This window comes from Vipera ursinii (assembly GCF_947247035.1).
Source record: "Vipera ursinii genome assembly, chromosome: 2".
In the NCBI taxonomy this organism is placed as follows: Eukaryota; Metazoa; Chordata; class Lepidosauria; order Squamata; family Viperidae; genus Vipera; species Vipera ursinii.
Window position 1 is genome coordinate 182,865,959 of NC_139513.1, and position 13,859 is coordinate 182,879,817.

A 13,859-nucleotide genomic window follows, 5' to 3' on the forward strand; every position below is an offset into this window, starting at 1 on the left:
AAAACTGCTTTTAGCAAGAAAAGTGCCCTTTGCAGATAGAGCTCAAATTCGAAAAACAAACACATATTCATGTTCCCCCGGCTCACCGAAGTCCAAAAAACCATGAGTTTTGCAGATCTGATGTCTCCTTGCGGAGATAGCCCATGTTATATCTTGCATTTGTTAGGAAAAACTGCTTTTAGCAAGAAAAGTGCCCTTTGCAGATAAAAGTGCCCTTTGCAGATAGAGCTCAAATTCGAAAAACAAACACATATTCATGTTCCCCCGGCTCACCGAAGTCCAAAAAACCATGAGTTTTGCAGATCTGATGTCTCCTTGCGGAGATAGCCCATGTTATATCTTGCATTTGTTAGGAAAAACTGCTTTTAGCAAGAAAAGTGCCCTTTGCAGATAGAGCTTAAATAAGAAAAACAAGCACATATTCATGTTCCCCATCCACCCCGAAGACCAAAAAACCATGAGTTTTGCAGATCTGATGTCTCCTTGCGGAGATAGCCCATGTTATATCTTGCATTTGTTAGGAAAAACTGCTTTTAGCAAGAAAAGTGCCCTTTGCAGATAGAGCTCAAATTCGAAAAACAAACACATATTCATGTTCCCCCGGCTCACCGAAGTCCAAAAAACCATGAGTTTTGCAGATCTGATGTCTCCTTGCGGAGATAGCCCATGTTATATCTTGCATTTGTTAGGAAAAACTGCTTTTAGCAAGAAAAGTGCCCTTTGCAGATAGAGCTCAAATTCGAAAAACAAACACATATTCATGTTCCCCCGGCTCACCGAAGTCCAAAAAACCATGAGTTTTGCAGATCTGATGTCTCCTTGCGGAGATAGCCCATGTTATATCTTGCATTTGTTAGGAAAAACTGCTTTTAGCAAGAAAAGTGCCCTTTGCAGATAAAAGTGCCCTTTGCAGATAGAGCTCAAATTCGAAAAACAAACACATATTCATGTTCCCCCGGCTCACCGAAGTCCAAAAAACCATGAGTTTTGCAGATCTGATGTCTCCTTGCGGAGATAGCCCATGTTATATCTTGCATTTGTTAGGAAAAACTGCTTTTAGCAAGAAAAGTGCCCTTTGCAGATAGAGCTTAAATAAGAAAAACAAGCACATATTCATGTTCCCCATCCACCCCGAAGACCAAAAAACCATGAGTTTTGCAGATCTGATGTCTCCTTGCGGAGATAGCCCATGTTATATCTTGCATTTGTTAGGAAAAACTGCTTTTAGCAAGAAAAGTGCCCTTTGCAGATAGAGCTCAAATTCGAAAAACAAACACATATTCATGTTCCCCCACCTCCCCGAAGAACAAAAAACCATGCGTTTTGCAGATCTGATGTCTCCTTGCGGAGATAGCCCATGTTATATCTTGCATTTGTTAGGAAAAACTGCTTTTAGCAAGAAAAGTGCCCTTTGCAGATGGAGCTTAAATAAGAAAAACAAGCACATATTCATGTTCCCCATCCTCCCCGAAGACCAAAAAACCATGAGTTTTGCAGTTCTGATGTCTCCTTGCGGAGATAGCCCATGTTATATCTTGCATTTGTTAGGAAAAACTGTTTGTAGCAAGAAAAGTGCCCTTTGCAGATAGAGCTCAAATTCGAAAAACAAACACATATTCATGTTCCCCCGGCTCACCGAAGACCAAAACACCACGAGTTATGCAGATCTGATGTCTCCTTGCGGAGATAGCCCATGTTATATCTTGCATTTGTTAGGAAAAACTGCTTTTAGCAAGAAAAGTGCCCTTTGCAGATAGAGCTCAAATTCGAAAAACAAACACATATTCATGTTCCCCCACCTCCCCGAAGAACAAAAAACCATGCGTTTTGCAGTTCTGATGTCTCCTTGCGGAGATAGCCCATGTTATATCTTGCATTTGTTAGGAAAAACTGCTTTTAGCAAGAAAAGTGCCCTTTGCAGATAGAGCTCAAATTCGAAAAACAAACACATATTCATGTTCCCCCGGCTCACCGAAGTCCAAAAAACCATGAGTTTTGCAGATCTGATGTCTCCTTGCGGAGATAGCCCATGTTATATCTTGCATTTGTTAGGAAAAACTGCTTTTAGCAAGAAAAGTGCCCTTTGCAGATAAAAGTGCCCTTTGCAGATAGAGCTCAAATTCGAAAAACAAACACATATTCATGTTCCCCCGGCTCACCGAAGTCCAAAAAACCATGAGTTTTGCAGATCTGATGTCTCCTTGCGGAGATAGCCCATGTTATATCTTGCATTTGTTAGGAAAAACTGCTTTTAGCAAGAAAAGTGCCCTTTGCAGATAGAGCTCTAAATAAGAAAAACAAGCACATATTCATGTTCCCCATCCACCCCGAAGACCAAAAAACCATGAGTTTTGCAGATCTGATGTCTCCTTGCGGAGATAGCCCATGTTATATCTTGCATTTGTTAGGAAAAACTGCTTTTAGCAAGAAAAGTGCCCTTTGCAGATAGAGCTCAAATTCGAAAAACAAACACATATTCATGTTCCCCCGGCTCACCGAAGTCCAAAAAACCATGAGTTTTGCAGATCTGATGTCTCCTTGCGGAGATAGCCCATGTTATATCTTGCATTTGTTAGGAAAAACTGCTTTTAGCAAGAAAAGTGCCCTTTGCAGATAGAGCTCAAATTCGAAAAACAAACACATATTCATGTTCCCCCGGCTCACCGAAGTCCAAAAAACCATGAGTTTTGCAGATCTGATGTCTCCTTGCGGAGATAGCCCATGTTATATCTTGCATTTGTTAGGAAAAACTGCTTTTAGCAAGAAAAGTGCCCTTTGCAGATAAAAGTGCCCTTTGCAGATAGAGCTCAAATTCGAAAAACAAACACATATTCATGTTCCCCCGGCTCACCGAAGTCCAAAAAACCATGAGTTTTGCAGATCTGATGTCTCCTTGCGGAGATAGCCCATGTTATATCTTGCATTTGTTAGGAAAAACTGCTTTTAGCAAGAAAAGTGCCCTTTGCAGATAGAGCTTAAATAAGAAAAACAAGCACATATTCATGTTCCCCATCCACCCCGAAGACCAAAAAACCATGAGTTTTGCAGATCTGATGTCTCCTTGCGGAGATAGCCCATGTTATATCTTGCATTTGTTAGGAAAAACTGCTTTTAGCAAGAAAAGTGCCCTTTGCAGATAGAGCTCAAATTCGAAAAACAAACACATATTCATGTTCCCCCACCTCCCCGAAGAACAAAAAACCATGAGTTTTGCAGATCTGATGTCTCCTTGCGGAGATAGCCCATGTTATATCTTGCATTTGTTAGGAAAAACTGCTTTTAGCAAGAAAAGTGCCCTTTGCAGATAGAGCTTAAATAAGAAAAACAAGCACATATTCATGTTCCCCATCCACCCCGAAGACCAAAAAACCATGAGTTTTGCAGATCTGATGTCTCCTTGCGGAGATAGCCCATGTTATATCTTGCATTTGTTAGGAAAAACTGCTTTTAGCAAGAAAAGTGCCCTTTGCAGATAGAGCTCAAATTCGAAAAACAAACACATATTCATGTTCCCCCACCTCCCCGAAGAACAAAAAACCATGAGTTTTGCAGATCTGATGTCTCCTTGCGGAGATAGCCCATGTTATATCTTGCATTTGTTAGGAAAAACTGCTTTTAGCAAGAAAAGTGCCCTTTGCAGATAGAGCTCAAATTCGAAAAACAAACACATATTCATGTTCCCCCGGCTCACCGAAGTCCAAAAAACCATGAGTTTTGCAGATCTGATGTCTCCTTGCGGAGATAGCCCATGTTATATCTTGCATTTGTTAGGAAAAACTGCTTTTAGCAAGAAAAGTGCCCTTTGCAGATAAAAGTGCCCTTTGCAGATAGAGCTCAAATTCGAAAAACAAACACATATTCATGTTCCCCCGGCTCACCGAAGTCCAAAAAACCATGAGTTTTGCAGATCTGATGTCTCCTTGCGGAGATAGCCCATGTTATATCTTGCATTTGTTAGGAAAAACTGCTTTTAGCAAGAAAAGTGCCCTTTGCAGATAGAGCTCTAAATAAGAAAAACAAGCACATATTCATGTTCCCCATCCACCCCGAAGACCAAAAAACCATGAGTTTTGCAGATCTGATGTCTCCTTGCGGAGATAGCCCATGTTATATCTTGCATTTGTTAGGAAAAACTGCTTTTAGCAAGAAAAGTGCCCTTTGCAGATAGAGCTCAAATTCGAAAAACAAACACATATTCATGTTCCCCCGGCTCACCGAAGTCCAAAAAACCATGAGTTTTGCAGATCTGATGTCTCCTTGCGGAGATAGCCCATGTTATATCTTGCATTTGTTAGGAAAAACTGCTTTTAGCAAGAAAAGTGCCCTTTGCAGATAGAGCTCAAATTCGAAAAACAAACACATATTCATGTTCCCCCGGCTCACCGAAGTCCAAAAAACCATGAGTTTTGCAGATCTGATGTCTCCTTGCGGAGATAGCCCATGTTATATCTTGCATTTGTTAGGAAAAACTGCTTTTAGCAAGAAAAGTGCCCTTTGCAGATAAAAGTGCCCTTTGCAGATAGAGCTCAAATTCGAAAAACAAACACATATTCATGTTCCCCCGGCTCACCGAAGTCCAAAAAACCATGAGTTTTGCAGATCTGATGTCTCCTTGCGGAGATAGCCCATGTTATATCTTGCATTTGTTAGGAAAAACTGCTTTTAGCAAGAAAAGTGCCCTTTGCAGATAGAGCTTAAATAAGAAAAACAAGCACATATTCATGTTCCCCATCCACCCCGAAGACCAAAAAACCATGAGTTTTGCAGATCTGATGTCTCCTTGCGGAGATAGCCCATGTTATATCTTGCATTTGTTAGGAAAAACTGCTTTTAGCAAGAAAAGTGCCCTTTGCAGATAGAGCTCAAATTCGAAAAACAAACACATATTCATGTTCCCCCACCTCCCCGAAGAACAAAAAACCATGAGTTTTGCAGATCTGATGTCTCCTTGCGGAGATAGCCCATGTTATATCTTGCATTTGTTAGGAAAAACTGCTTTTAGCAAGAAAAGTGCCCTTTGCAGATAGAGCTTAAATAAGAAAAACAAGCACATATTCATGTTCCCCATCCACCCCGAAGACCAAAAAACCATGAGTTTTGCAGATCTGATGTCTCCTTGCGGAGATAGCCCATGTTATATCTTGCATTTGTTAGGAAAAACTGCTTTTAGCAAGAAAAGTGCCCTTTGCAGATAGAGCTCAAATTCGAAAAACAAACACATATTCATGTTCCCCCACCTCCCCGAAGAACAAAAAACCATGAGTTTTGCAGATCTGATGTCTCCTTGCGGAGATAGCGCATGTTATATCTTGCATTTGTTAGGAAAAACTGCTTTTAGCAAGAAAAGTGCCCTTTACAGATAGAGCTCAAATTCGAAAAACAAACACATATTCATGTTCCCCCACCTCCCCGAAGAACAAAAAACCATGCGTTTTGCAGATCTGATGTCTCCTTGCGGAGATAGCCCATGTTATATCTTGCATTTGTTAGGAAAAACTGCTTTTAGTAAGAAAAGTGCCCTTTGCAGATGGAGCTTAAATAAGAAAAACAAGCACATATTCATGTTCCCCATCCTCCCCGAAGACCAAAAAACCATGAGTTTTGCAGTTCTGATGTCTCCTTGCGGAGATAGCCCATGTTATATCTTGCATTTGTTAGGAAAAACTGTTTGTAGCAAGAAAAGTGCCCTTTGCAGATAGAGCTCAAATTCGAAAAACAAACACATATTCATGTTCCCCCGGCTCACCGAAGACCAAAACACCACGAGTTATGCAGATCTGATGTCTCCTTGCGGAGATAGCCCATGTTATATCTTGCATTTGTTAGGAAAAACTGCTTTTAGCAAGAAAAGTGCCCTTTGCAGATAGAGCTCAAATTCGAAAAACAAACACATATTCATGTTCCCCCACCTCCCCGAAGAACAAAAAACCATGCGTTTTGCAGTTCTGATGTCTCCTTGCGGAGATAGCCCATGTTATATCTTGCATTTGTTAGGAAAAACTGCTTTTAGCAAGAAAAGTGCCCTTTGCAGATAGAGCTCAAATTCGAAAAACAAACACATATTCATGTTCCCCCGGCTCACCGAAGTCCAAAAAACCATGAGTTTTGCAGATCTGATGTCTCCTTGCGGAGATAGCCCATGTTATATCTTGCATTTGTTAGGAAAAACTGCTTTTAGCAAGAAAAGTGCCCTTTGCAGATAAAAGTGCCCTTTGCAGATAGAGCTCAAATTCGAAAAACAAACACATATTCATGTTCCCCCGGCTCACCGAAGTCCAAAAAACCATGAGTTTTGCAGATCTGATGTCTCCTTGCGGAGATAGCCCATGTTATATCTTGCATTTGTTAGGAAAAACTGCTTTTAGCAAGAAAAGTGCCCTTTGCAGATAGAGCTCTAAATAAGAAAAACAAGCACATATTCATGTTCCCCATCCACCCCGAAGACCAAAAAACCATGAGTTTTGCAGATCTGATGTCTCCTTGCGGAGATAGCCCATGTTATATCTTGCATTTGTTAGGAAAAACTGCTTTTAGCAAGAAAAGTGCCCTTTGCAGATAGAGCTCAAATTCGAAAAACAAACACATATTCATGTTCCCCCGGCTCACCGAAGTCCAAAAAACCATGAGTTTTGCAGATCTGATGTCTCCTTGCGGAGATAGCCCATGTTATATCTTGCATTTGTTAGGAAAAACTGCTTTTAGCAAGAAAAGTGCCCTTTGCAGATAGAGCTCAAATTCGAAAAACAAACACATATTCATGTTCCCCCGGCTCACCGAAGTCCAAAAAACCATGAGTTTTGCAGATCTGATGTCTCCTTGCGGAGATAGCCCATGTTATATCTTGCATTTGTTAGGAAAAACTGCTTTTAGCAAGAAAAGTGCCCTTTGCAGATAAAAGTGCCCTTTGCAGATAGAGCTCAAATTCGAAAAACAAACACATATTCATGTTCCCCCGGCTCACCGAAGTCCAAAAAACCATGAGTTTTGCAGATCTGATGTCTCCTTGCGGAGATAGCCCATGTTATATCTTGCATTTGTTAGGAAAAACTGCTTTTAGCAAGAAAAGTGCCCTTTGCAGATAGAGCTTAAATAAGAAAAACAAGCACATATTCATGTTCCCCATCCACCCCGAAGACCAAAAAACCATGAGTTTTGCAGATCTGATGTCTCCTTGCGGAGATAGCCCATGTTATATCTTGCATTTGTTAGGAAAAACTGCTTTTAGCAAGAAAAGTGCCCTTTGCAGATAGAGCTCAAATTCGAAAAACAAACACATATTCATGTTCCCCCACCTCCCCGAAGAACAAAAAACCATGAGTTTTGCAGATCTGATGTCTCCTTGCGGAGATAGCCCATGTTATATCTTGCATTTGTTAGGAAAAACTGCTTTTAGCAAGAAAAGTGCCCTTTGCAGATAGAGCTCAAATTCGAAAAACAAACACATATTCATGTTCCCCCGGCTCACCGAAGTCCAAAAAACCATGAGTTTTGCAGATCTGATGTCTCCTTGCGGAGATAGCCCATGTTATATCTTGCATTTGTTAGGAAAAACTGCTTTTAGCAAGAAAAGTGCCCTTTGCAGATAAAAGTGCCCTTTGCAGATAGAGCTCAAATTCGAAAAACAAACACATATTCATGTTCCCCCGGCTCACCGAAGTCCAAAAAACCATGAGTTTTGCAGATCTGATGTCTCCTTGCGGAGATAGCCCATGTTATATCTTGCATTTGTTAGGAAAAACTGCTTTTAGCAAGAAAAGTGCCCTTTGCAGATAGAGCTTAAATAAGAAAAACAAGCACATATTCATGTTCCCCATCCACCCCGAAGACCAAAAAACCATGAGTTTTGCAGATCTGATGTCTCCTTGCGGAGATAGCCCATGTTATATCTTGCATTTGTTAGGAAAAACTGCTTTTAGCAAGAAAAGTGCCCTTTGCAGATAGAGCTCAAATTCGAAAAACAAACACATATTCATGTTCCCCCACCTCCCCGAAGAACAAAAAACCATGAGTTTTGCAGATCTGATGTCTCCTTGCGGAGATAGCGCATGTTATATCTTGCATTTGTTAGGAAAAACTGCTTTTAGCAAGAAAAGTGCCCTTTGCAGATAGAGCTCAAATTCGAAAAACAAACACATATTCATGTTCCCCCACCTCCCCGAAGATCAAAAAACCATGCGTTTTGCAGATCTGATGTCTCCTTGCGGAGATAGCGCATGTTATATCTTGCATTTGTTAGGAAAAACTGCTTTTAGCAAGAAAAGTGCCCTTTGCAGATAGAGCTCAAATTCGAAAAACAAACACATATTCATGTTCCCCCACCTCCCCGAAGAACAAAAAACCATGCGTTTTGCAGTTCTGATGTCTCCTTGCGGAGATAGCCCATGTTATATCTTGCATTTGTTAGGAAAAACTGTTTGTAGCATGAAAAGTGCCCATTGCTGATAGAGCTCAAATTCGAAAAACAAACACATATTCATGTTCCCCCGGCTCACCGAAGACCAAAAAACCACGAGTTATGCAGATCTGATGTCTCCTTGCGGAGATAGCCCATGTTATATCTTGCATTTGTTAGGAAAAACTGCTTTTAGCAAGAAAAGTGCCCTTTGCAGATAGAGCTCAAATTCGAAAAACAAACACATATTCATGTTCCCCCACCTCCCCGAAGAACAAAAAACCATGAGTTTTGCAGATCTGATGTCTCCTTGCGGAGATAGCCCATGTTATATCTTGCATTTGTTAGGAAAAACTGCTTTTAGCAAGAAAAGTGCCCTTTGCAGATAGAGCTCAAATTCGAAAAACAAACACATATTCATGTTCCCCCACCTCCCCGAAGAACAAAAAACCATGCGTTTTGCAGTTCTGATGTCTCCTTGCGGAGATAGCCCATGTTATATCTTGCATTTGTTAGGAAAAACTGCTTTTAGCAAGAAAAGTGCCCTTTGCAGATAGAGCTCAAATTCGAAAAACAAACACATATTCATGTTCCCCCGGCTCACCGAAGTCCAAAAAACCATGAGTTTTGCAGATCTGATGTCTCCTTGCGGAGATAGCCCATGTTATATCTTGCATTTGTTAGGAAAAACTGCTTTTAGCAAGAAAAGTGCCCTTTGCAGATAGAGCTCAAATTCGAAAAACAAACACATATTCATGTTCCCCCGGCTCACCGAAGTCCAAAAAACCATGAGTTTTGCAGATCTGATGTCTCCTTGCGGAGATAGCCCATGTTATATCTTGCATTTGTTAGGAAAAACTGCTTTTAGCAAGAAAAGTGCCCTTTGCAGATAGAGCTCAAATTCGAAAAACAAACACATATTCATGTTCCCCCGGCTCACCGAAGTCCAAAAAACCATGAGTTTTGCAGATCTGATGTCTCCTTGCGGAGATAGCCCATGTTATATCTTGCATTTGTTAGGAAAAACTGCTTTTAGCAAGAAAAGTGCCCTTTGCAGATAAAAGTGCCCTTTGCAGATAGAGCTCAAATTCGAAAAACAAACACATATTCATGTTCCCCCGGCTCACCGAAGTCCAAAAAACCATGAGTTTTGCAGATCTGATGTCTCCTTGCGGAGATAGCCCATGTTATATCTTGCATTTGTTAGGAAAAACTGCTTTTAGCAAGAAAAGTGCCCTTTGCAGATAGAGCTTAAATAAGAAAAACAAGCACATATTCATGTTCCCCATCCACCCCGAAGACCAAAAAACCATGAGTTTTGCAGATCTGATGTCTCCTTGCGGAGATAGCCCATGTTATATCTTGCATTTGTTAGGAAAAACTGCTTTTAGCAAGAAAAGTGCCCTTTGCAGATAGAGCTCAAATTCGAAAAACAAACACATATTCATGTTCCCCCGGCTCACCGAAGTCCAAAAAACCATGAGTTTTGCAGATCTGATGTCTCCTTGCGGAGATAGCCCATGTTATATCTTGCATTTGTTAGGAAAAACTGCTTTTAGCAAGAAAAGTGCCCTTTGCAGATAGAGCTCAAATTCGAAAAACAAACACATATTCATGTTCCCCCGGCTCACCGAAGTCCAAAAAACCATGAGTTTTGCAGATCTGATGTCTCCTTGCGGAGATAGCCCATGTTATATCTTGCATTTGTTAGGAAAAACTGCTTTTAGCAAGAAAAGTGCCCTTTGCAGATAGAGCTCAAATTCGAAAAACAAACACATATTCATGTTCCCCCACCTCCCCGAAGAACAAAAAACCATGAGTTTTGCAGATCTGATGTCTCCTTGCGGAGATAGCCCATGTTATATCTTGCATTTGTTAGGAAAAACTGCTTTTAGCAAGAAAAGTGCCCTTTGCAGATAGAGCTCAAATTCGAAAAACAAACACATATTCATGTTCCCCCACCTCCCCGAAGAACAAAAAACCATGCGTTTTGCAGATCTGATGTCTCCTTGCGGAGATAGCGCATGTTATATCTTGCATTTGTTAGGAAAAACTGCTTTTAGCAAGAAAAGTGCCCTTTGCAGATAGAGCTCAAATTCGAAAAACAAACACATATTCATGTTCCCCCACCTCCCCGAAGAACAAAAAACCATGCGTTTTGCAGTTCTGATGTCTCCTTGCGGAGATAGCCCATGTTATATCTTGCATTTGTTAGGAAAAACTGTTTGTAGCATGAAAAGTGCCCATTGCTGATAGAGCTCAAATTCGAAAAACAAACACATATTCATGTTCCCCCGGCTCACCGAAGACCAAAAAACCACGAGTTATGCAGATCTGATGTCTCCTTGCGGAGATAGCCCATGTTATATCTTGCATTTGTTAGGAAAAACTGCTTTTAGCAAGAAAAGTGCCCTTTGCAGATAGAGCTCAAATTCGAAAAACAAACACATATTCATGTTCCCCCACCTCCCCGAAGAACAAAAAACCATGAGTTTTGCAGATCTGATGTCTCCTTGCGGAGATAGCCCATGTTATATCTTGCATTTGTTAGGAAAAACTGCTTTTAGCAAGAAAAGTGCCCTTTGCAGATAGAGCTCAAATTCGAAAAACAAACACATATTCATGTTCCCCCACCTCCCCGAAGAACAAAAAACCATGCGTTTTGCAGTTCTGATGTCTCCTTGCGGAGATAGCCCATGTTATATCTTGCATTTGTTAGGAAAAACTGCTTTTAGCAAGAAAAGTGCCCTTTGCAGATAGAGCTCAAATTCGAAAAACAAACACATATTCATGTTCCCCCGGCTCACCGAAGTCCAAAAAACCATGAGTTTTGCAGATCTGATGTCTCCTTGCGGAGATAGCCCATGTTATATCTTGCATTTGTTAGGAAAAACTGCTTTTAGCAAGAAAAGTGCCCTTTGCAGATAGAGCTCAAATTCGAAAAACAAACACATATTCATGTTCCCCCGGCTCACCGAAGTCCAAAAAACCATGAGTTTTGCAGATCTGATGTCTCCTTGCGGAGATAGCCCATGTTATATCTTGCATTTGTTAGGAAAAACTGCTTTTAGCAAGAAAAGTGCCCTTTGCAGATAGAGCTCAAATTCGAAAAACAAACACATATTCATGTTCCCCCGGCTCACCGAAGTCCAAAAAACCATGAGTTTTGCAGATCTGATGTCTCCTTGCGGAGATAGCCCATGTTATATCTTGCATTTGTTAGGAAAAACTGCTTTTAGCAAGAAAAGTGCCCTTTGCAGATAGAGCTTAAATAAGAAAAAACAAGCACATATTCATGTTCCCCATCCACCCCGAAGACCAAAAAACCATGAGTTTTGCAGATCTGATGTCTCCTTGCGGAGATAGCCCATGTTATATCTTGCATTTGTTAGGAAAAACTGCTTTTAGCAAGAAAAGTGCCCTTTGCAGATAGAGCTCAAATTCGAAAAACAAACACATATTCATGTTCCCCCGGCTCACCGAAGTCCAAAAAACCATGAGTTTTGCAGATCTGATGTCTCCTTGCGGAGATAGCCCATGTTATATCTTGCATTTGTTAGGAAAAACTGCTTTTAGCAAGAAAAGTGCCCTTTGCAGATAGAGCTCAAATTCGAAAAACAAACACATATTCATGTTCCCCCGGCTCACCGAAGTCCAAAAAACCATGAGTTTTGCAGATCTGATGTCTCCTTGCGGAGATAGCCCATGTTATATCTTGCATTTGTTAGGAAAAACTGCTTTTAGCAAGAAAAGTGCCCTTTGCAGATAGAGCTCAAATTCGAAAAACAAACACATATTCATGTTCCCCCACCTCCCCGAAGAACAAAAAACCATGAGTTTTGCAGATCTGATGTCTCCTTGCGGAGATAGCCCATGTTATATCTTGCATTTGTTAGGAAAAACTGCTTTTAGCAAGAAAAGTGCCCTTTGCAGATAGAGCTTAAATAAGAAAAACAAGCACATATTCATGTTCCCCATCCTCCCCGAAGACCAAAAAACCATGAGTTTTGCAGTTCTGATGTCTCCTTGCGGAGATAGCCCATGTTATATCTTGCATTTGTTAGGAAAAACTGCTTTTAGCAAGAAAAGTGCCCTTTGCAGATAGAGCTCAAATTCGAAAAACAAACACATATTCATGTTCCCCCGGCTCACCGAAGTCCAAAAAACCATGAGTTTTGCAGATCTGATGTCTCCTTGCGGAGATAGCCCATGTTATATCTTGCATTTGTTAGGAAAAACTGCTTTTAGCAAGAAAAGTGCCCTTTGCAGATAGAGCTCAAATTTGAAAAACAAACACATATTCATGTTCCCCCGGCTCACCGAAGTCCAAAAAACCATGAGTTTTGCAGATCTGATGTCTCCTTGCGGAGATAGCCCATGTTATATCTTGCATTTGTTAGGAAAAACTGCTTTTAGCAAGAAAAGTGCCCTTTGCAGATAGAGCTCAAATTCGAAAAACAAACACATATTCATGTTCCCCCGGCTCACCGAAGTCCAAAAAACCATGAGTTTTGCAGATCTGATGTCTCCTTGCGGAGATAGCCCATGTTATATCTTGCATTTGTTAGGAAAAACTGCTTTTAGCAAGAAAAGTGCCCTTTGCAGATAGAGCTCAAATTCGAAAAACAAACACATATTCATGTTCCCCCGGCTCACCGAAGTCCAAAAAACCATGAGTTTTGCAGATCTGATGTCTCCTTGCGGAGATAGCCCATGTTATATCTTGCATTTGTTAGGAAAAACTGCTTTTAGCAAGAAAAGTGCCCTTTGCAGATAGAGCTCAAATTTGAAAAACAAACACATATTCATGTTCCCCCGGCTCACCGAAGTCCAAAAAACCATGAGTTTTGCAGATCTGATGTCTCCTTGCGGAGATAGCCCATGTTATATCTTGCATTTGTTAGGAAAAACTGCTTTTAGCAAGAAAAGTGCCCTTTGCAGATAGAGCTCAAATTCGAAAAACAAACACATATTCATGTTCCCCCGGCTCACCGAAGTCCAAAAAACCATGAGTTTTGCAGATCTGATGTCTCCTTGCGGAGATAGCCCATGTTATATCTTGCATTTGTTAGGAAAAACTGCTTTTAGCAAGAAAAGTGCCCTTTGCAGATAGAGCTCAAATTCGAAAAACAAACACATATTCATGTTCCCCCGGCTCACCGAAGTCCAAAAAACCATGAGTTTTGCAGATCTGATGTCTCCTTGCGGAGGTAGCCCATGTTATATCTTGCATTTGTTAGGAAAAACTGCTTTTAGCAAGAAAAGTGCCCTTTGCAGATAAAACTGCCCTTTGCAGATAGAGCTCAAATTCGAAAAACAAACACATATTCATGTTCCCCCGGCTCACCGAAGTCCAAAAAACCATGAGTTTTGCAGATCTGATGTCTCCTTGCGGAGATAGCCCATGTTATATCTTGCATTTGTTAGGAAAAACTGTTTGTAGCATGAAAAGTGCCCATTGCTGATA